Here is a 22,225-nt window from a genome sequence, read left to right as displayed (position 1 = left end):
ATATATAAAGAATTCCCTTTGAACTTTGAATCCTGGTCGGGAGTGTAACACCGAATGATCTTTATAAAGAAAAACCAGATGAATTTGAGTCTAGGCCAGGCGTATAATCCCGAACGATTTAACATGAAGAATTTCATCAACCTTTGAGTTTTTGGTCGGGCATGTAATCCCGAGCGCCTTAATATGAAGAATTTCCTCAACCTTTGAGTTTTTGGTCGGGCATGTAATTCCGATTAATTTGAGTCAATAGAGTCCTGTGCTCTATCATCTTTTGACCAGATACTCAATCCTGCCTGACTTTGCTCATGATAGTTTGAAGTCTCTGGTTCCTCCCGAGAAGGCCTGTCCGGGTTTGTTCAAGAGATTTCTCAATCGACTATGTTTATGCTAGTTTAAAGTCTCCAGTTCCTCTCAAGAAGGTCCGTCCGAGTTTCTTCAAAAGATTTCCCGATCGACTATGTTTATGATAATTTAAAGTCTCCGGTTTCTATCAAGAAGGCTCGTCCGGGTTTATTCAAGAGATTTCCCGATCGACTATGTTTATACTAGTTTAAAGTCTCCGGTTCCTCTTAAGAAGGCTCGTCTAGGTTTCTTCAAGAGATTTCCCGATCGACTCTACTTGTCTAGTTTAAAGTCTCCGGTTCCTCTCAAGAAGGGTCGTCCGGGTTTCTTCAAGAGATTTCCCAATCGACTATGCTTGTGATAGTTTAAAGTCTCCGGTTCCTCTCAAGAAGGCTCGTCCGGGTTTCTTTAAGAGATTTCCTGATCGACTATACTTGTCATAGTTTAAAGTCTCCGGTTCCTCTTAAGAAGGTTCGTCCGGGTTTCTTCAAGAGATTTCTCGATCGACTATGTTTATACTAGTTTAAAGTCTCCGGTTCCTCTCAAGAAGGTCCGTCCGGGTTTCTTCAAGAGATTTCCCGATCGACTATGCTTGTGATAGTTTAAACTCTCCGATTCCTCTCAAGAAGGTCCGCCCGGGTTTCTTCAAGAGATTTCTCAATCGACTATGCTTGTAATAGTTTAAAGTCTCCGGTTCCTCTCAAGAAGGCCCGTCCGGGTTTCTTCAAGAGATTTCCCGATCGACTATGCTTGTGATAGTTTAAAGTCTCTGGTTCCTCTCAATAAGGCCCGTCCGAGTTTCTTCAAGAGATTTCCCGATCGACTATGTTTATACTAGTTTAAAGTCTCCGGTTCGTCTCAAGAAGGCTCGTCCGGGTTTCTTCAAGAGATTTCCCGATCGACTATGCTTGTACTAGTTTAAAGTCTTCGGTTCCTCTCAAGAAGGCCCGTCCGGGTTTCTTTAAGAGATTTCCCGATCGACTATGCTTGTGATAGTTTAAAGTCTCCGGTTCCTCTCAAGAAGAGCCGTCTGGGTTTCTTCAAGAGATTTTCCGATCGACTATGATTTGAGTGAAACTAAAAATGCTTTCACTAACCTTGTGATGGTTTAACGTCTTTGAGATTCCCTAAGGAAACCTGATCGGTCATTCCTTAAAGCTCCCAATTGCCGACTGCTTGAGCAAAAATAAAAACATTTGCCCGGTAATCACCACGCTGTTTAAATCGTGTCTATTTTTCGAGCGATACTTGGCCTGCATTGGATTTACCAATTAAATGAAGTACACAAATTATGAGCATACTTGTTATCTGTTCGCAGGGCCGAACGGAGGAAAATTGCTTAAAGTAAACTTGATTTTTTCTTTTGGACGTGCTAAGTTTCACATTACTGGATGATTGGAATATACTGAAGAGGCGTCAATCCGCTCGTTCAGGGATATCTATATTTCTCGAGCGATATAAACTTGTTAATTTTGGTAGGGCTGTAAATGATTTGCACTCCATGGGCGCCCGAGAGTTCTTCCTTCTGTGTCTTGGAGATAATATGAACCTGATGCCAATTTTTCTACCACCTTATAGGGTCCTTCCCATTGTGGTGCTAATTTGTTAACATCCCCCGCGGGCTTGACACGCTTCCATACTAGATCCTCCGCTTGGAAGAATCTCGGGATGACTCTTTTGTTATAATTTTGTCTCATTCGTTGTCGGTATGATATAAGATGAGTTGTAGCTTTGTCTTGAATTTCTTCTATCAGATCTAGCTCCATAAGTCGTCTACCTACATTGTCATTGTCATATAGTTGTCTTCTGTTGGATTCTAGTCCCACTTTAATAGGAATTACAACTTCTCCTCTATAAACTAGTTGGAAAGGAGTAATCCCTGTAGCTTCTTAAGGTGTAGTGCGATATGCCCAAAGAACACTGGGCAATTCATCTACCTAGCTGCCTCCGACATGATCCAGCTTGGTTTTTAGACCTCTTATAATCTCTCTATTGGTTACTTCTGCTTAACTCTGTGGATACGCCACAGAGGTGAATGCTTGAGTAATATCGTAGCTTTTACACCAATCTAAGATTTTGTCTCCTTGAAACTGCCTTCCATTATCAGAGACTAACTTGTGGGGAATATCGAATCTGCAAACAATATTTTTCTACAAGAATTTAATAATCGCATCTTCAATAATCCGAGCAAGTGGCTCTGCTTCTACCCATTTAGAGAAATAGTCTACTGCTACTAATAAAAATCTTCTCTGTGCGGTTGTCATAGGAAATGGACCAACTATATCCATGCCACATTGATCAAAGGGGCAGGAAACTATAGAGGTTCTCAATAATTGTGTAGGATGATATGGAATATTCTAATGTTTCTGACAAGAAATGTAAGTTCTTACAAATTTGGCAGCATCTTTCTGTAAAGTAGGCCAGAAATATCCTGCTAATAAAATTCTGCGAGCTAAGGATCTTCCTCCTATATGACTGCCACATGAGCCCTGATGAACCTCTTGCAAGATAAATTGTATATCTTCTATTCCAATACATTTAAGCAAAGGTCTGGAGAAAGCTCTTTTATATAACTGTTCCTTTATCATGGTGTATTGGGAAACTCTCTTCTTAAATATTCTTTCTTGTTCTGCATCAATCGGAAGAATGTCCTGCTGCAAATATAGTATGATTTGTGCTCTCCAATCACCTTGTATCTCTATTTCAACTTGTCTCTCAATACAAGATACTAATAATGTCTGCTCAATTGGTCGATCTAAGCTCCATGGTGTTATAGCAAAAGCTAATTTAGCTAATTCATCCGCTACCTGATTCTCAGATCGAGGAATTTTTTGTATATTTATTTCTTGAAACTGAGTCTTCAATTTATCAAATGCCTCAGCATATAACCTGAATCTGTCGTTATTGATTTCGAAGTTACCTGATAATTATTGGGCTGCTAACTAAGAGTCAGAATAAATATAAACCCGGGATGCCCCTACATGCCGAGCGACCTGTAACCCTGCTATCAATGCTTCATATTCTGCTTCATTATTAGTGACCCTATAATTCAACATGACAGAAAGTTGAAGCTTATCTTCCCTTGGAGATATAAGGAGAATACCAATTCCACTACCTTATCTGGTTGAAGATCCATCCACATAAACTTTCCAAGTACTCTGTTCTTCAGGACCTTGAACTTCTATGATGAAATCTGCTAGAGCTTGTGCTTTAATGACCGAGCGAGGTTGGTATTGTATGTCATACTCACTAAGTTCGGTCGTCCATTTAATCAACCGACCAGATGCCTCTGGGTTAAGCAACACCCACCCGAGAGTACTGTTAGTCAATACAATAATTGCATGTGCTAAAAAATATGGACGCAACCTCCGAGTAGTTAACACTAATGCATAGGCCAACTTTTCGAGTGTAGCATATCTACACTCGACTCCTTTTAATAAATGACTAGAAAAATATACAGGTTGTTGCTCTTTCCCTTCCTGTTTAACTAACACCGAGCCTACAACATTTTCATTGGCCGACAAATATACCCACAGGGTTTCTCCTACCACAGGCTTAGCCAGCACGGGAAGGGTGGACAAGTAATCTTTCAATTCCTGGAAGGCTTTGTCACATTCTTCATCCCACTGAAATTTGTTAGCCTTCCGGAGTATTTTGAAGAAATGGAAGCTACGATCGGCCGATCTTGAAATAAATCCGGACAAGGCTATGATCCGTCCAGTGAGTCTTTGCGCTTCCCTCATATTGCGTGGTGGCTCCATGTTTTGAAGTGCCTTGACTTTGCTCGGGTTGGCCTCTATTCCCCGTTCGGACACCATATAGCCCAGGAATTTTTCACCTTTTGCTCCAAACAGGCATTTGCCCGGTTTCAACTTGAGACCATACTGCCTCAATGTTCCGCAAGTTTCTTCTGTATCCCTACAGAGATCAGTAGCCTGAAGAGACTTAATTAAAATATCATCGACATATACTTCCATATTCCTTCCAATATGTTTCTGGAAGACCTATTCATAAGTCTTTGATAAGTTACTCCTGTATTTTTTAGTCCGAAAGGCATAACATTATAACAATAAGTACCTTCAGATGTCACAAAACTGACCTTCTCTTAATCCTCCTTAGCAAGAGGAACTTGATGATAGATTTGATAAGCGTCCAACATAGAAATATATTCACACCTGACCATGGAATCTACTAATTGATCGATCCGGGGCATGGGATAATAATCTTTTGGGCAGGCTTTGTTAAGATCCCGGAAATCAATACATACCCTCCATTATATTTATTTCTTGGTTTAGAGACTAGAATGACATTAGCTAACTAGCTAGGGAATTGTACTTCCCTGATGTAACCGACCTCCATCAGTTTAGCAACTTCTTCTTTAATGATTTGATTTTGCTCCACACTGAAATTCCTTTTTCTTTGCATAACAGGCTGAGCGTCTGGGAAGACATGTAAAGAACGTTCCATTATTGAAGGAGAAACACCCGTGACTTCCTTGATCGTCCAAGCAAAAACATCATTATTTTTCTTCAAGCATTGAACCAGCTCTATTTTCAGCCTAGGATCAAGATCAGCCACGACATAAGTGATGGCTTCAGGCTGACCGGTCTATATATGGACTTCTTCCTTCTCCTCATAAACCAGGACAGGTGACTTTTCTTGAATGACATTAACCTCCATTCTTTGCATTTTTCGAGCGACACTAGCTTCAGTCCTGACAATCTCTACATAACATTTACAAGCTGTCTTATGATCACCACGTACTTCCCCGACCTGGTCATCAACAGGAAATTTAATTTTATGGCAAAAAGTAGAAATGACTGCCCTAAACTCATTCAAGGTCGGTCGACCCAGTATCACATTATAGGAGAAGGGGGCATCCACCACCATGAAGTAAGATCTTCTTGTTCTTATGAGGGGCTCCTCCCCTAGAGATATGACCAACTTTATTTGACCGAACGGTTGTACCTCGTTACCAGTGAATCCATATAAAGGAGTCACCATCTGTTGAAATTCGCTCAGGTCAATCTGCAGTTGATCAAAAGCTTTTTTGAAAATAATATTTACAGAGCTACCAGTGTCTATAAAAGTACGGGAAATAGTATAATTGGTTATCACAGCCTTAATTATTAGTGCATCATCATGGGGTATTTCTACCGCTTCCAGATCTCTTGGCCCGAAACTGATTTCCGACCCTGCTGCTCTTTCCATGCTGCATCCCAAAGCATGGATCTCAAGTCTTCTTGCATTTGCTTTCCTGGCCCTGTTGGAGTCTCCATCAGTGGGCCCGCCCGTGATCATATTAATACTACCTCGAGCGGCATTGCTTCTGTTCTCTTCTTGTCGGGTTGTCGTGGCCTCAGGCTGATTTTTCTCAGGCACCTGATTTATACGGGCCGGGTTTGGTAATACACCTGGTTGAGGTTCTACCGGGCGATATTCTATCTTAAGTGGACTCTGCTGCCTGAAATATTACTGTTGATAGTAATTTCGCCTTTGATAAATGTCCCTATTCGCTTTCTTATTTTTCAAAAAAAAACAATTTTCTGTATGATGACTGCTGGTCTTGTGATAAGTGCACCATCTTCTTGGTGCTTCTTGTTGCATCTCCACATGTTGTATGGCTTGTGGACGATACTCTACATGACGATGGGGTGGAGGGATTACTCGAGGCCCCCTAGGTGGATGAACGGGAGCAGGAGCTTTCTCCTTAACAGTAGCAGGAGAAGAGGTAGTATCTTCTTTTCTGCGTGCAGCCTGAGTTTCTTCAACATTAATGAATGCAGTAGCACGCTCAATTAATAAATCAAAATTGACAGGAGGACTTCTCACCAGATCTTTAAAGAAATCATTATCATTCAAACCTTGAGAAAAAACACTTACTAATATCTCAGTAGTAGCATTAGGTACATCAATAGTTACTTGATTGAATCTCTTGATGTAGGCTCTGATGGCCTCTTTAGATCCTTGTTTAATTGAGAATAAGCTCTATGGAGTTTTATGATATCTCTTGTTGCTAGAAAAATGATGCAAGAAAACCTTCTTGAAATCCTTGAACCTTCAGATAGAATTTTCAGGCAATCTCTTGAACCAGCGTTGAGCAGCTCCTCTAAGTGTTGTAAGGAACATCCGACACTTTACTCCATCAGAAAATTATTGTAATAATGCTACGTTCTCAAATTTTAATAGATGATCCTCTGGATCTGTGGTTCCAGTATACTCGCCGATTTGAAGATTTTGATATCGTTTAGGAAACAGATCATCGATTACACCTTGAGAAAATGGAGAAATAATTCTTTTTGGTGAGCTATCACTAGCCACCATCATTTTAGCTTTACGTTTCTCTCTGTCCGGTGCCTCACTAGAGGATTCTTGAAATACAGGCCTTCGTCCTCCCTATTCTAAAGGAGTACGCAGAAAAGCTCGAGGGCATCTCGTTGGAGAAGCCATGGCCGGAGTAATATACACACGATCTTCCTCCTCCAACTTTTTTCCCTTTCGATGATCAGTAGTCGAGATCGTCGGATTATGAGCTACTGCCAGAGTAGCTCCAGTATGAGCATGTTGTTGTTGTTGTTGTTGTAGAGTCTTATGCACATGAGTGCTAATGAGGAAATCCATATCCTCGCGACTAATAATGAGTAGGTTCGATTTTCCAGCGTCTTCCATTTTGTAATCTCAGATTTAGGTGAAGTTCTCACAGATGGTGTCAAATTTGATCCTATCTGAGAAGCTTAACAAAATGGAAAGCTGGGAGAAAATCTTACTACTGATGAAGAATAATGTCTGTGGAATACCGATCCGAGAAACCCAAAGAAGACCTAGGAGAATAAATTCATAGAACGCCCTCCTTGTACGAAGATCCAAAGACGAAAGGAAGGATTTGGTGAAAAATACCAAGATCTGGAGCTCCGATGACTTCATGCGCATAAGAGAACCGCCAACACTATCGTCAGTGACCTAAGACCGGGGTGGGAATCCCTGGCTAGGCCCTCCGACGCTCAAGTTAGTGATCTCTCTTTGTGTGGAAGAAGGAAGAAGAAGATGAATAGTTACTGAAACTAGGGTTTATAATGAATGGTTGTGAGTGTGAGCATAAGCATGAGCATACCTGGCCAACGGAGAGGATTCCCCTTTTTATACCACTTCATATAACCTCCGTAGGCATGAAGTGGACCCTGGTTTGTTAGAGTTTGTTATGAGATGACGTAAGCCATGTACTTGCAGAAAATAACTTTTAAGGAATCTTTATTGTACCCCAGATGTACCTTCTTTGTTGCCTAGTGCCTGTAGAAGAGTCTAGAAACATTCTTCCCGCTAAATTAGCAAACCTGTTATACAGTCACATACTACAGATATCTTCATTAAGCTATTTATAAATATTCTTGAAATATTTGTTACCCCGACTGATATTTGTCTATATTTTATTAAGCATATTACCCCGGCCTAAGTAGCTCCGCCATAGCCCATCCCATTGTCGCCGCCGTTGTGCCCGTTGCGCCGAACATCAAGTGCTGATAAAGATTGGGATTCATTAAGAGGAAATTACTCCTTTTAGATCAACACAATTTCTAAATCAAAGTTTTAGGATTTCGTAATTCGTCAAAATTTGGATGGCACGTGTTTTTTTACAAGGAGAAGAGATTTGACGCCGTCTCTCGTGAGGCCGCCTTCGTTGTTACCCTGTTCCTCTCTGAGTAAGCGCACCAGAACACTGGCATAGGTACCGTCGTCACCGCCGCCAGTGCCGGTGCGTTCGCGCTCTTTAATTTCCCTTTCGAACAAGTTGTCCCACTCCTTGAAGTTCCTCTCCAGCCTCCCTTGCACTCCTGTGACAGCGTTGAGCCAGCGGTGAGCCCATGGGAAGAAGTCCCCGGCGACGAACTCCCCCAAAAGCTCTGCCGTCCGAAATATCATGCCCCCGATCTCGTTCATCGAGCATTCTCCCGCAGGCGCGAACCTCTTCCCGAACACTGCCCGGCACATGATGGAGCACACCAAACAGATCAGACTCTTGCTGAGGTCGACCGTGCGGCCGGAAGCGGCAGCGGCAGCCACGGTGTTCATCAGGGTGCGCACCTCCTCCTCCCTCGAGGCGGAGAGGCCTCGGACCGGGCGCGGGGAGAGGAAGTGGACGACCAAGAGCCGGCGCGCGCGGGTCCAGCGGGGGGAGTAAGGGGAGAGAGCGACTTCGAGGCCGCCGTAGGAGAGGTGGCGCCAGGTCGTGAGGTTGGGGCGGGAGCAGAGTGCGAGGTCGTTGGTTTTAAAGATGTCGCGGGCGAGGGCGGGGGAGGAGACTACGAGGGCGGTGACGCTCCCGAGCCGGAGGCGGAGGAGGGGGCCGTAGGCAAGGGAGAGTTGGTGGAGGGAGCGGTGGGGGAGGCCTCTGATCTGGTGGAGGTTGCCGATGATTGGGAGGCCCGGCGGGCCGGGTGCGAGTCGAAGGCTGCTGGATTCTTTGTTGGCCTTCTGGCGGCGGTGGAGGCAGAAGAAAAGCAATAACGGGAAGGAGATGATTAGGAAGGCCATGAAAAAGGTTGAGATTACACGTGCATGGAATTGGAGGTCCCGCTGGGACTCCTCTTGGGCAGCGGAAGTAACAGCAGACATTGTCGATAACCTTTTCCAAATTTTACTCATCTGCAGCTCCTCCTCCTCCTCTCTTTAAATAGCTAGGAGAAACCCGTATCACCTCGGGATTTGGTGTGACGAGTTTGCCAACGACGAGGATTCGATTTTCGGCGCAAATAAATGACGCTTGTGTTTGAACCACTCGTGTATTAGGCTGTTTTTGCTTCCCGAATTTTAGTTGACTGCAGATGAAATATTTTCGTGGGACGACCTCTTAATGAATAAAAGATAAATATTCTTAGACACGCTTCTTAAGAAGTTATTATTTTATAATACGCATTTCCTCATGTCTTCTTCTATATCATGGTCACTTATATTAATAGCTATATTTGATTTACTTTTTCCGCCTAAGGACAAATTAACAGACACACTGGAAACGAAAAAATAAGTCTTTTTACCACATAGTATCTTAATTATGCATGGAAATTAGATAATTCACATACAAATGATCGCATAAACCGGCATATCAAAATATAATTTAGAGGACAACTCATTAACATTGTCATAACAAAACACTGTTGATCTAATTAATTTGAAACAATTATAATAAGGAAAAATTAAGATTGGAGATGCTTTATTTAAAGCAGCTTGAACGTGGAGCAAGGCTGACCAAGAAGCTTTAAATAAAATAATTTTAAAGTGAAATATTCAAGAATATTTTAAATAAAAAATTATAAATGAAATATTACTTTAATAATTTTTTAAAGAGTGATGGATAATTAAAAAAAAAAGACTCTTCATTTTCTATAGTATTTATAATACAAATTTAATAATATATATTATATATAATTTAATAACACTTATAATTTAATTTAATAATATAATATATAATTTAATAATATAATATATAAGAGCTAAGGAAAAATCTTCATTGCTCAAGGATAGACATATAAATTAATAACCCACCATTTCACTTTTTACGGACTCCATCATTTTATGTATCTATCCTTGAGCATTTCATTGACATTCTTTCTTGAGCATATCATTTTTTCAATATATAATTTAATACTATTTTTAATATAATTTAATTACATGAGTTTGCGGTTAATTTGCGAGATAAAATAAGATTCATGTAGAACAAAAATGATTACATTATCTGCGACGACTTCTAAAGTACTTATCGAAAATTCATCTATGATCTATTTTATTATAATAAATATATCGTCCACTAACCAACTGAACACTTATTGGAGACCGATAGAATAGGATTCATGTATCTCGGAAGGTTAGCGTATATTGTTTATTAACTCTGCCTTAATTAATTTATTGATCATCACTATAAACAAGAATCACAATGTATACAAAAAAAACACAATATAGTCCTCTCAGGGTGGTACAGTAGTTGAGTCATGAGGTGATGTCATATAAAATCTTGGGGTCGAAACTTGACACGTCTGAGCATGCCTTCCCCATACCTTGGTCATCTATATTAATAGTAATCATCCATGATTTACTTTCTCCGTGTTAATCTAAGGACAGATTAGTAGGAGCGCTGAAAATGAATGAATCATCTTTTACATAGAAAATACAATATAAACAATTCATAAACTACATGAATAATTGATGGATTTGTAATTTATCAATCAATCAATGCAATCCCTGTTCCTAGTGATATAACTTGTCTGCCAGTTATTTTTAAGGATTGGTTTAGGGCTTGCAGCAAGTCCACTCACAAGAAAAGATATGATGTAAATGATTCATAAACTACATGATTTTCACAAATGAGTTAGAACAATTTATCAAAATTCAATGGTATGAATTTGAATTAAGTAATTGTCCGTCTAAATACTTGTATACTAAGGGGTTTCTTGTTTGGGGGTTTGGAATGAGAATGGAATGAAATTTGATGTTTGATTTGGGGAAATGATGGTGGGACCCACGGATTCATTCCTCTAGATATAAGAATAGATCATTACTGAGTAATATGAGAGGGAGGGGTATGAGAATCATTCCCATTTCATTAATATTTACCATCATTTCTATTCTCATTCTTTTACCCGAACCAAGCACCCCTAAATATAAAACACAATATCTCCATTCTTTCTCATTGATAATTATTTGATTTAGTGATAAACTAATTATATTTAAAATTATGAGTTTTGAATCCATACAACTGATACATAGTTAAGGAGGACCCATGAATTAGGTCAAAGCTCAGGAGGTCATTGATGGGGCGATCAGAGTTAAAGGGCGGTCAATATTTTTAGCCAAGGTTTATCATTATTCAAACCCAAAGCTCATCCGACCAGACCCTTTGGCCAATCGTGCCTTGAGATTCGACTCCCTTGTGCATGGACAAAGCTTGAAGTCATAAGTTCGCTCGATCGGACTCTTGGGCCAGTTAGGGCAATTAGCTCGATCAAGTGCTCTAATCGATCAGACATATGGTCAGATCGAACATGTTAGACGCTTGGCCGTTCTTTATTCAAGTAAAGAAGCTGAGTAAAGGCTGAGTTACCAACTGCATTCATAAAAATCGATTAGGTACCTCTCGTGGGTAAAGGTTAATCGAACTATATCAATGATTCGATCAGTTAGCCAAAGTAGCTTATTGTGGGCCCTATAGCACAATGACTTAATATTCTTTTTTTTTTTTTTGACATTTTGTATCGCAGAGGATAGAAAATATTCTGTATGCAAACTATACTTTCGAAGCTTCTATCCTATCAAATTGTAGAGATTGCGGATCAATTTTTAGAAAGGTGTCAGAGCATCTTTATGGTTGGTCTTTTTTTGGAAATACATTGAGATTTGTGCATAAACAAATGATAACACTATAAAAAGGGGTCTATCTCCATTTATACGTGTAGGTATGTGAGGCTACGAGACGCTGTGCGATTACACATGCTCATTTGTTACTGTTCATTCTACTATCCATCTACTCTACTCGATTACTGACTTGAGCGTTGAAGGATCAATGCTGAAGACTTCTTCCCTGGCTCGGTCACTAACGCTTCTTTTGACATGCAGGACAATGAGGAGTCTTTGTTTGGTCAACATCAAAGTTGCGTTCCTAGCCAATCATCTTCTCAGCTTTCGGACATTTTTCAATTAGTCAATTAAATATACATTTCAGTGATTGGTTCCCAGGTCAGGGCGAGGCTCTAGGCCTTCTTGGGTATAGGATCATCCACCCCTTCCTAGACAAAACCGTTCAAGGAAAATATATATTTAATTTTCTTTTTGAAACTCCTAGATTTAACTAGCAAGTGTAAATTATGCCTAGATCTTTAAGCTATCCTAGTCTAAGCATGTATATAGCAATAAACAAGCATTAATCAATTTTATTTATTTATTGAGATGGTTTTTCTATTGGCTCCCCCTGGATCATAGCCTCGATGTGGTCTATCAAGGAAATGGATCTGATTCTTGGGGACCCAATAGTGACCAGGCCCAACTTGATTAACCAAGTTGGACTTTGGTACCCATGCTTGGACAAATTTTCTATTATTTCTATTAACTAGCGATAAATATGATTTGTATTTTATTTTAGTTTTAAATCCAAGTCCGGTTTTGTTGTAAACGGCTCGCTGTTTTCCAAGAATCAGATCTAAATTCTTGGAACCCATGGTGAACCGTTCCAACGTATCCTTGAGTTCTTTAATTTGAGTTTCCAAATTGGAATTTTCTTCCTCAAGTTGTTGGACTTGAGTTAAACTTCCAATTTGAAGTGGCTCAGTTAAAGAACTCGAGTCAGTCGCTTCCTTAAGGGATGTTACCTCCTTTTGGAGTGACTTGACCCGAACATTGGATTTAGCCAATTTCTTAAGCAAATAAGGAACTAAATTTTTCGAGTCATCTAGGTTAATACTGGACATTAAAGAACTTACAGTGGGTTTGGGTCATTCGGAAACTGATGCAGATCTGTGGCTTTGCTCGGACTCGGTCTCTGACTCGTTCTCAGCTTCAGACTCGGACTTGGTCTCGGTTTCGATGGTATTTGCTTGAGCCGATAGAGCGAGGGAGCTCGTTTGTTCGAGCTCTTCATCGGAATCTTGGGAGGAGGACTCATCCCACGTCGCCTGCAACACCTTCTTCTTTCTAGCTTCCTTAGTCTTGATTGTACCTGCAACTAACACAACACCTTCCTCGGCCGAAGTAGTATCAGTTTGCTCATTTAATTCAAATAAATCATCTATTAAATTACACTTACTTTCGTTCATATCGGAAATACCTTCGTGTAGCTCGATCAATTTTTGCCACAATTCTTTTGCACTTGAGAAGGGGCCGATTCGGTTTAGTTCTTCATTGGTTAGGCCGCATTGTAGCATGCAGGTTGCTTTGGCATCGGCTTCAACCTTTTTCATTGTGCTAGAATCCCAGTTGATGCATGAGATAAGTTTTCAGGTGCCGTCACGTGGAAGCTTGAGTCCGGTCTGGATAATGATCCACATCTCAACTTGCGTCTTGAGGTGGTATTCCATCTGGTTCTTCCAATATCCAAAATCCTCGCCAGAAAAGATTGGCGGGCGGACGGTGCAAAATCCTTCATGGAATTCCATTTAAAATCTAGCATACAAATAAACAAAAAAAACTGTTCCAAGACTTGGTCTTGGATTAGTAGTGCGAGAGAAGGATAAAAATAGGAATTCACGAATTTTGAGAAAAAATAATAATAAAATATTATTAAAAATTAATAAAAAATATTATTGCAAATTTTGTAAAATGCGATATTTCGTTAATCTCAACCAATTGTGAAAAGATGAAAATTAATTTTTCGAAAACAGTTTTGGAGGGAAAAAAAATGAAAGGCGTAAGGTTTTATTTTTAATGCAAACGATATCTAATTTTGTTTTCAAAAAGTAACCCCCCTGCTTTGATTGGTGGTTTCACCAATTCAGAGCGGTCTGGTTCTGATACCAATTGTTGGATCGAGAAGCGCTAGAGGGGGGTGAATAGCGCTCGTGGCTTTCACAGTCGATTTCGTAAAATAAAGCAGCGAAAATAGTAAAATGCACAAACCCACAGAAGACACGAGAGGTTACTTTGTTCGGAGCCTATCTCGACTCCTACTCGAAGGCCTGTGGTCGTTAACCGCTTTTGGTGGGCAGCAACTATAGTATCGCAAGAAGAATTACAGCTTTGAAGTACAATTGAAGTGAAAGCAATAATAAGACTAATTATACCGACGACAAGAACAGCATCAACCTAGTCAATCCTTTGACCATCTCTATAACTGAATGATTGCTCCAGCAACCTCCTTATATTGTCAAACATCAAAACTCAAATCCCGACTCAAGCTTGACTCAACTCAAGCTTAGTCAAACTAGTCAAACTTGACCTAGGGAAATTGCCCCAACAATCTCCCCCTTTTTGATGTTTGACAATACCTCTAAGTTAGGCTAAATCCCATAGCCTTAACCTCTTCTTTATACCAAGGCTAAATCTCATAGCCTTAACCTCTTCTTTACACCAAGGCTAAATCCCATAACCTTAACCTCTTCTTTATACTAAGGCTAAATCTCATAGCCTTAACCTCTTCTTTATAACAAGGCTAAATCTCATAGCCTTAACCCTTTCATTATCACAAGGCTAAATCCCATATCCTTAACCCTTTCATGATAAGGCATGAATGAAGGTTTCCTTCATTCTCTCCCTTTCCTAGAGGGTAAACTCCTCCTGCTTGGGATGAATGCCTAACTTAACTTTCCATTCTCCCCCTTTGTCACACATCAAAAACTGAAAACAAACTCTTCTCCATAAGAGTTAACTCTACGTTGTTTACAACCTCATATATTGTTAACAACCCAACAATGAATATCTCATATTCTCTATTGCCGCCAAAGCTCCCCCTTGAGCTCTACTTCACTTCACAATGCTCATCCTAGAGCATGCATCAACTTCCCAATGATACTCCCATTCATTGTATTCAATGCTCCCCCTTGAGCAGTAATCTTCTTCTCAATGCTCATCCAAGAGCATTTTTCACTTTATCAATGAAGGTTCGATCCCCTTCATTAATCCAATACTCCCCCTTAAGCATTAACTGACTCCACAATGCTCATCCAAGAGCATTTATCATCCTAGCAATGAAGATAACCAGTCTTCCATTGTTCCCCAATACTCGACCCTGAGTATTATTCATCACGAAGGTTTAACCCCCTTCCAAGGTCCTTGAAGATAAATATTCATGCATTCAAGGAGTAACTCCCCCTAACAATATGGTCAAACTTCTGTCATTGCACCAACAATGACTTGGAGTTCCTAAATAGTTAGGAAAACCAAAACTTGAAGTGTTGAGGTTTAAAATTCAATAATGAAATGAAACCTCAACCTAAACTTCACCTAAGGCTACCTTAACCAATCCATACTTGCTTTCATCATGAAAACACCCCCTAAATATATACAAGTGTATTCCAAAGGGTTAGGGATGGTTAATGACCTTTGAAAACCAAAACTTGAAGTTTTGAGGTTCTAAAATTTGAAATTGAAACTAAACACCATCCTAAACTTCACTTTGATTTATCTTAACCAATCCATACCTATTTTCATCAAGAAAACTCCCCCTAAATGTATACAAATGTATTCCAAGGGATTTGGAATAGTTTTTAGAACTTGAAGTGAATTAATGTGCTGAAATCAAGCTTTTCCAGCTATAATTAGACTTCCCAATCAATTGAAGTTGGGACTCAATCGATTGAAGCTACTTCAATCGATCCATTGATCGATTCCGCAAGCTTCTGCTTGCAGAAATTTCCTCTGAATCGATCGGCTGATCGATCCACTAACTCTCTGTTCACGGGAATTGGCTTCTCAATCGATCTACTGATCGATTAAAACCATCCCAATCGATCGGTTGATCGATTAAGTTTCTGATTTATCTGAAATTCAATTTCAGCAGACTTCAAAAACTCTCCAGAAATTCTACAAACCTCCAAAAATCATGAAAACTCATACAGATATTATTTAGAGTATATTCTATCAAGGAAAAATAGTTTCTTATGAAAATACTTCCTATTTTCAAAGATTGACATAAATTTGAAAACTCTTGAAAACTTCAATGTTTTCTCTTAGTTTATGTCTAACTTTTCAATGATAAATACTATCAAAAGATAATCTTCACCAAGGTTTTCAAAAACATTTTAAAAACTAATATCCAACCATGTTCTTTGGGCTCAATGCACATGACTTGTATATTAGCTTTTCCAATGATTAGAAAACACATAACTATGTGTTTTGATGAACCTAAAACTCAACAAGATGCACTAAATCAACATCTTGAGTTTTGTTCACCATCCTAACATCTCACTTGTATCTAATGTATACTAAAACACATACAAGTCACCTTATGGTTCTTTGTGAGATGTATATTTGGTTTTGCCCTAAACTAAGGGATCATGCATATTTACCTAGGCATTTTGATAGTTATGAACATCCACCAAGGATGTTACTTGTTAGTGAATATCATTGGTCCTTAATTGTAAGGAATTAAACATGATGCATGATATGTTATGACATACAAAAAAAAATAATTTTCAAAAGAAAATTTCCTATAACTACATGATGTATGTATGACATGACATGGTATTTTTATATTTTTCATAATAATCATGAATGCAAAAATAAATACAATGTCATGACATATGATGGGAAAACAAAGCATGGCAAATTAGTATAAATAAAATACCTAGATTACCTATCTAAGTGTCCTTAAACCTTAGCTAATCTTAAAATTAAATCCTATATTGCCCAATTTCATCAAGAAAGTGTCAAACCCCAACTTGGCATTTCTTTAATCTCTTGATTTATTTATGCCAATTAAGATTAAGCACATTCCTCAAATTTTGGCATATTTATCCTTCCAAAGGAGTAATCACCTTATATTTTACGCCCGGATTTGCCCTTGACTCCCTAAGAACATACCAAAATCCCAACTTGGTAGTTCATATGATTCTCTAAATTGTGCCAATTTAATTCAACCATAATTTCTTAAGATTTGGTACATGTTACTCTTTCCAATAGTGACAAATTGGATTAAGGTTTACATTTCCCTTAATTCCATAAGAAAATGTCAAATTCCCAATTTGACATTTCTTTTGCCTCTCTCAAGTGTGTCAATTTAAATTAGATTCAACTCTTCAAATTTTGACACATTTTACTCTTTCAAAGAGTAACCCTAATAATCATTCTCATTTTCAAAGATTAACAATAACCTTGAAAATGCTCTCAAGTGTCAACTTTACCAAGGTTGGGTTAACTATCTTTCCAATTGAAGTTGACACTCTCTAAACCCATCTAGGGTGTAGAGAATATGCTCCTAGGAACCCAAAACCTATTGGTGCTCCTTGGATACTCTAGGTACTCACTCGGGATAACTTCCCTAGATACCTTTCTAAGGACCTTTTTAGGCTTCTTAAAAACCTTGGTCACTTCTACTAGGTCACTCCTAGGAATGACTTCCCTTGTAATCTTCTTTGTGACTTTGTTAGACTTCTTAGAAGTCTTAGTCACATTGGTCTTGCTAAAAGAACCTTTAGGGATTCCTTCCCTAGTATCCTTGACTTGACCTTTACACCTAGGGTTGGTCCCATAGCTATATGGAACCCTATGAAAAGAAGTCACATCCTTCTTGACTTTAGATTTATATCCCAAACCTCTATAGTCATTGGATGGCTCTTGCCTAGCTTTTCCTAGGTTATGCTCATTTTGACCCGTAAGCATGTTTTCCATTCTTGCTAGAGTCCTTTCTAAATTATCAAGTCTTGTCCTCAAGACTTGGTTTTCACTCCATAAATCCCTAGATTTTGGGTTTTCATTGTATCCTTGAGTATTTCTATTTTTAGGCATATATCTAAAGTCCTTAGAATTATTGCCTAAGTAGCTATCTACCTTCCTAAACTTAGGTATGGTAGATCTAGCATGAGGAGGAATATATTTGTCCTTAGTGTCATCATGCTTCCTACTTTCATGATAATTAGCATTAAAATGATAAGAATTATTTTTAGCATATTTTGTATCTTGTGTCAAAGGAATAGATTCATTAAATGATACCATGGTTTTTACCTTGGAAGCTCCCCCTAGACTTGTGCTTCCTCCTTTGACTTTGGTTGTCTTCTTCCCCTTTGGACATTGGCTTCGATAATGCCCCTTTTGGTTGCACAAGAAACACACAATGTGTTCCTTTCTCCTTTTTGTTGTGGGGATTGTCTCCTTGGGCTTCTCCTTGCCCTTGAGTGCTACTTGACTCTTCTTCTTGGCTAACTTGGGACACTTGCTCTTGTAGTGCCCATGCTCCCTACACTCAAAGCAAATGATATAGTTTTATCTTTTACAATTGAAGTTTCTATACCTTTGCTTATAGGGATGATGCTTGATTCTCCATTTGATGTAGCTTGAATTGTGGATGTTGCATCATCTTCTTCTTCTTCTCCTTTTGAGGATGTGGGTGCTTCCACCTCTTCAACTCTTGAGGATGTGGATACTTCCACCTCTTCCTCTCTTGAAGATGTAGAAGATCTCTCATCTTCTTCTTTCTCCTCCTCTTCCTTCTTCTCCTCGAATGTTGATCTTATGTCAACATCGGATTGATCCTTCTCTTCTTGGAACAATGAGCCCTTCTCCTTAGGCTCCTCTACTCCTTGGAATTGTGATGGGTCTTCATGATAGGCAATGCTCTTTTTCCAAAGATCACATGCACTTGTGCATTCACCTACACTCACAATGATATTAGAAGGTAATAAATTTAACAAGATTTTTGTTACCTCATTATCCGCCTCCGCTTGCTCCCGTTGTTCCTCGGTCCAATGTCGAGGTCGGAGGTGCTTCCCCTTATTGTCCTTTGTGTTGGGCGTTATACTTGGCAGACGAAAGGGTTCGTCCCTTTTCGCTGCTGCAAATGCCAGGAAGACGAAGGGGCGTCCTTTCCCCTTCGTCTTCCTTAGTCTTCTTATAAGAAGCGTCCAAGTGCAGATCGAGAGAAATGAGCTTTTGGCGAGGTGATCAGGGAGCATCGAGAGATCGTGGGAGAGCAAAGGGAGAGCATCCGTAGGGCTGGGATTTGGTTTGTGAATCTTGAAGCGCTTTCCGGCAACTCCGTGATCGTGCTTCCGACAACAGCAACCTCTTCGTCGACTGCAGCGTCTTCAACAGTACTTCGGGAGATCACTGTAAGTTTGTAATTACCGCATCGTTTTATTTTATCTTTGTATTGTTTTAGTTTTCATGCTCTCAAAACTGCCAACAATGGTATCAGAGCATGCATAGTTTTGAAAGCATAGAAATCGACGCGAAAAAACTCGCGTTTTTCCTTCTTCTGTCGCGAAGAAGAAGATGAACAGTAAATTGAATCGATTGAATTTTCATTCCAATCGATTCAAAATCGCGACAGATAAAGAAAAATAGTGTTGAATCGATTCATTAATCGATTGAAAAAAAAAAAATCGGAATGAACAGTGCTCGATTTGACTAAGCACAGTGAGAAAAACTTGCATTTGAATCGATTCATGAATCGATTAAAGAAAAAAAAATATGCATGAACAGTATCATTTTACGAAGCACACTAAGTTACGTTTTTTTTTTTCTTGCACTTGAATCGATTCAAGAGCATGCATGAATCGATTCAAGAAGAAAAAAAAAAAGGCATAAACAGTATTTTTGATCCAGCACTGTAACAAAAAACGTGAAGAGAAAAAATGCATGCATATTTTTTTTTTCTCTTCACAGTGCCTAAAATTTAATTAAATATTTATTTATTAATTCATAATACATTTCTATATGTATTTAATTAATAAATGAAAATATTTAATTAAATTATGGTTCAATTTACTGAAAATAGAACCCTACCAACTTGATCGATCAAACCCCGGTCTGATTTAAATTATTAGTTAATTTAAGTAGACCACTTTGATTCAATAATATCTAAAGCTGGTTTATTATTGAATTAATAAGGGTGATCTTGACTACAGAAGTTGGGCTGATCAAATATGACCGGATTAGTTCCGTTGTGTCAAAAATTGATCAGAAACATTGGATTTGTTCTAATGAGTCAGACTTAATCCAATGGGCAATTGGATGAGTCAAACGAACCTGAGTTTGACTAATAAGTCTATGATTGACTCAAATGGGCTTAAATAAGAACAGAACATAGGTCCAATTAGATTAGTTCTAATGAGGACAATAGACTAAGTTTAACATCCAGACTCCTGATTGACCAGTCTAATGGGTCAGTCGACTTAAACTCCTGAAAATCGAGAAGATTTGTTTTTCTTGATTTATAATGATGGTATGCCTGTATAAATTGAATTAAACTGGTTTTGTACTGGTTAGTCGGTTTTGTACTGACTTATTTAAATTCAATTTTTCAGATGGCACGGACGATTACCACATTGACTCGTCGCGAAGTGCGGCGAAACCAGCTCCGAGAGGAGATTCAGGAGATAGAGTATAAGTCTGCTTATGGAGTTGACGGACATGTTAGACGGCTGGATAGACTATTTTGGAAACTTGAGCAAGAAGAGTTTCCAGTCCTGGACAGTTATAGGATCTGGGCATTGATGCATTCATTGCCAGAGTATCCCAGGATAATAGCAGACTATGTATGGGGGCGTCATCAAGGGCGTGTCACATATTCAGTACTGTGTGAGGAACTACTTCACCATATGGGTGAAGAAGAGCCTGAAGAGTCTGAAGAGGACCAGGAGATGCTCGAGGAAGATCCAGAAATGGATCTAATGGAGAATCCTGAAGCTACCCCATCTGAGATTATCCCAAATGAGTCCAGGTTAATAGGGATGGTGTTGGCTGCTATACTAGTGTTTGTCCTAGTGGGAGCAATGCTGGCCTATCTAGTTTATTAGTGTTCTGTTTGCTGTCGTTATGTACGAGCAGTGTTAGCTCATCTAGTTTTTTGAGTCATGTAATAATTTCTGTTGTTTTGTACAAACAGAATTATATAATAAAAGTTATGTTATATGTTAACTAACTTGGAAATGATTAGTTCATTTCATGATATAATTAGTTCATATAAATATGATTCGTTCATATAAAATGATTTGTTCATTAGTTGTGATATGTGTAATATAATTGATCAGTGTTGATTAGATTAGAACATACAAATGATGAGTGGAAACAATGTTATCACTTGATTTTGTAAACTAATTCTAATTTACACTGAGTCAATAAATAGTTGCACATATATGAATTACACTGAAATAATAAATAATTTGTTTATTTATGTAGATCATGGCAACTAAAAACATCATAGCTGAACTCAATAAGGGTGAGAAATTATATGGGGATAACTACAAAATCTGGCACCTCAAGATACAATATGTTCTTGAGGAACAAGAAGTTCTAGAGGCTGTAAACCAAATCATGGAGGAACCGGTTGATGGTTCCTCAGCACAGCACAGACGTGACCTTGATGCCTATAAGGCATGGAAAAGGAAGGACTCCATTGCTAAGGGTATATTGATTAGTTCAATGGTGGATGACACGGTATTTGAGTATGAGCCATTACCATCGGCTCATGCTGTCTGGGTAGCCCTTAAAGAGAAGTACAGTCTGAGTAAGCTCCGTCCGCTAACTATCAAGTTTGATAGTTGTAAGAAGCGCTCGAATGTTACCATGGCCCAACATCTCAGGGAGATGGGTAACATGATTCGAGAGCTGAAGACTGCAGGTTATACGTTGACCGATGAACAACAGGTTCAGGCAGTTATCCGTTCCCTTCCTGATTCTTGGGAAACGATGAAACAGAACTTGACCCATAGTGAGAATATCAAGACTTTCACTGATGTCTCACGCCATGTGGAACTTGAGGCGGAGAGGATTGAATCCGCAAGGATTTCGGGTCAAGCTTTTGTAGCTGAAGGTTCTGGTTCCAAGAATAAGAACAAGTGGTTCAAGAAAGGAAAGGGGAAAGGAAAGGAGGTTAATGCTGTTGCTGAGAAAAACCAAATCAAGAAGAAAGGAAAGAAAAATGGACAAAAACCTAGGAGCAAGTTGACCTGCTTCAACTGTGGCAAGAAGGGTCATTTTGCTCGGGATTGTACTGAGCCTAAAAAGGTAAATCCATTTTTATCTTCTTTCCACGAGCAATATGTTGCAAGTACAGTGTTGTTAGCTGATTCGTATCCTTTGTGGATTGTAGATTCAGGAGCAACGAACCACATAGCTCGTGATCGAGCTACATATGTGGAGTACCGTCGGGTACCAGCTGGCAACAAATGGATATATGTAGGAAACAATGCAAGAATAGAAGTCAAAGGAATTGGCACTTGCAAGCTCAACCTACGTGGTGGAGGCACCTTGT

This window comes from Zingiber officinale, chromosome 4B (genome assembly GCF_018446385.1).
Source record: "Zingiber officinale cultivar Zhangliang chromosome 4B, Zo_v1.1, whole genome shotgun sequence".
Lineage (NCBI taxonomy): Eukaryota > Viridiplantae > Streptophyta > Magnoliopsida > Zingiberales > Zingiberaceae > Zingiber > Zingiber officinale.
The sequence above is the reverse complement of the archived record's forward strand: the minus strand, read 5'-3'. Positions refer to the sequence as shown.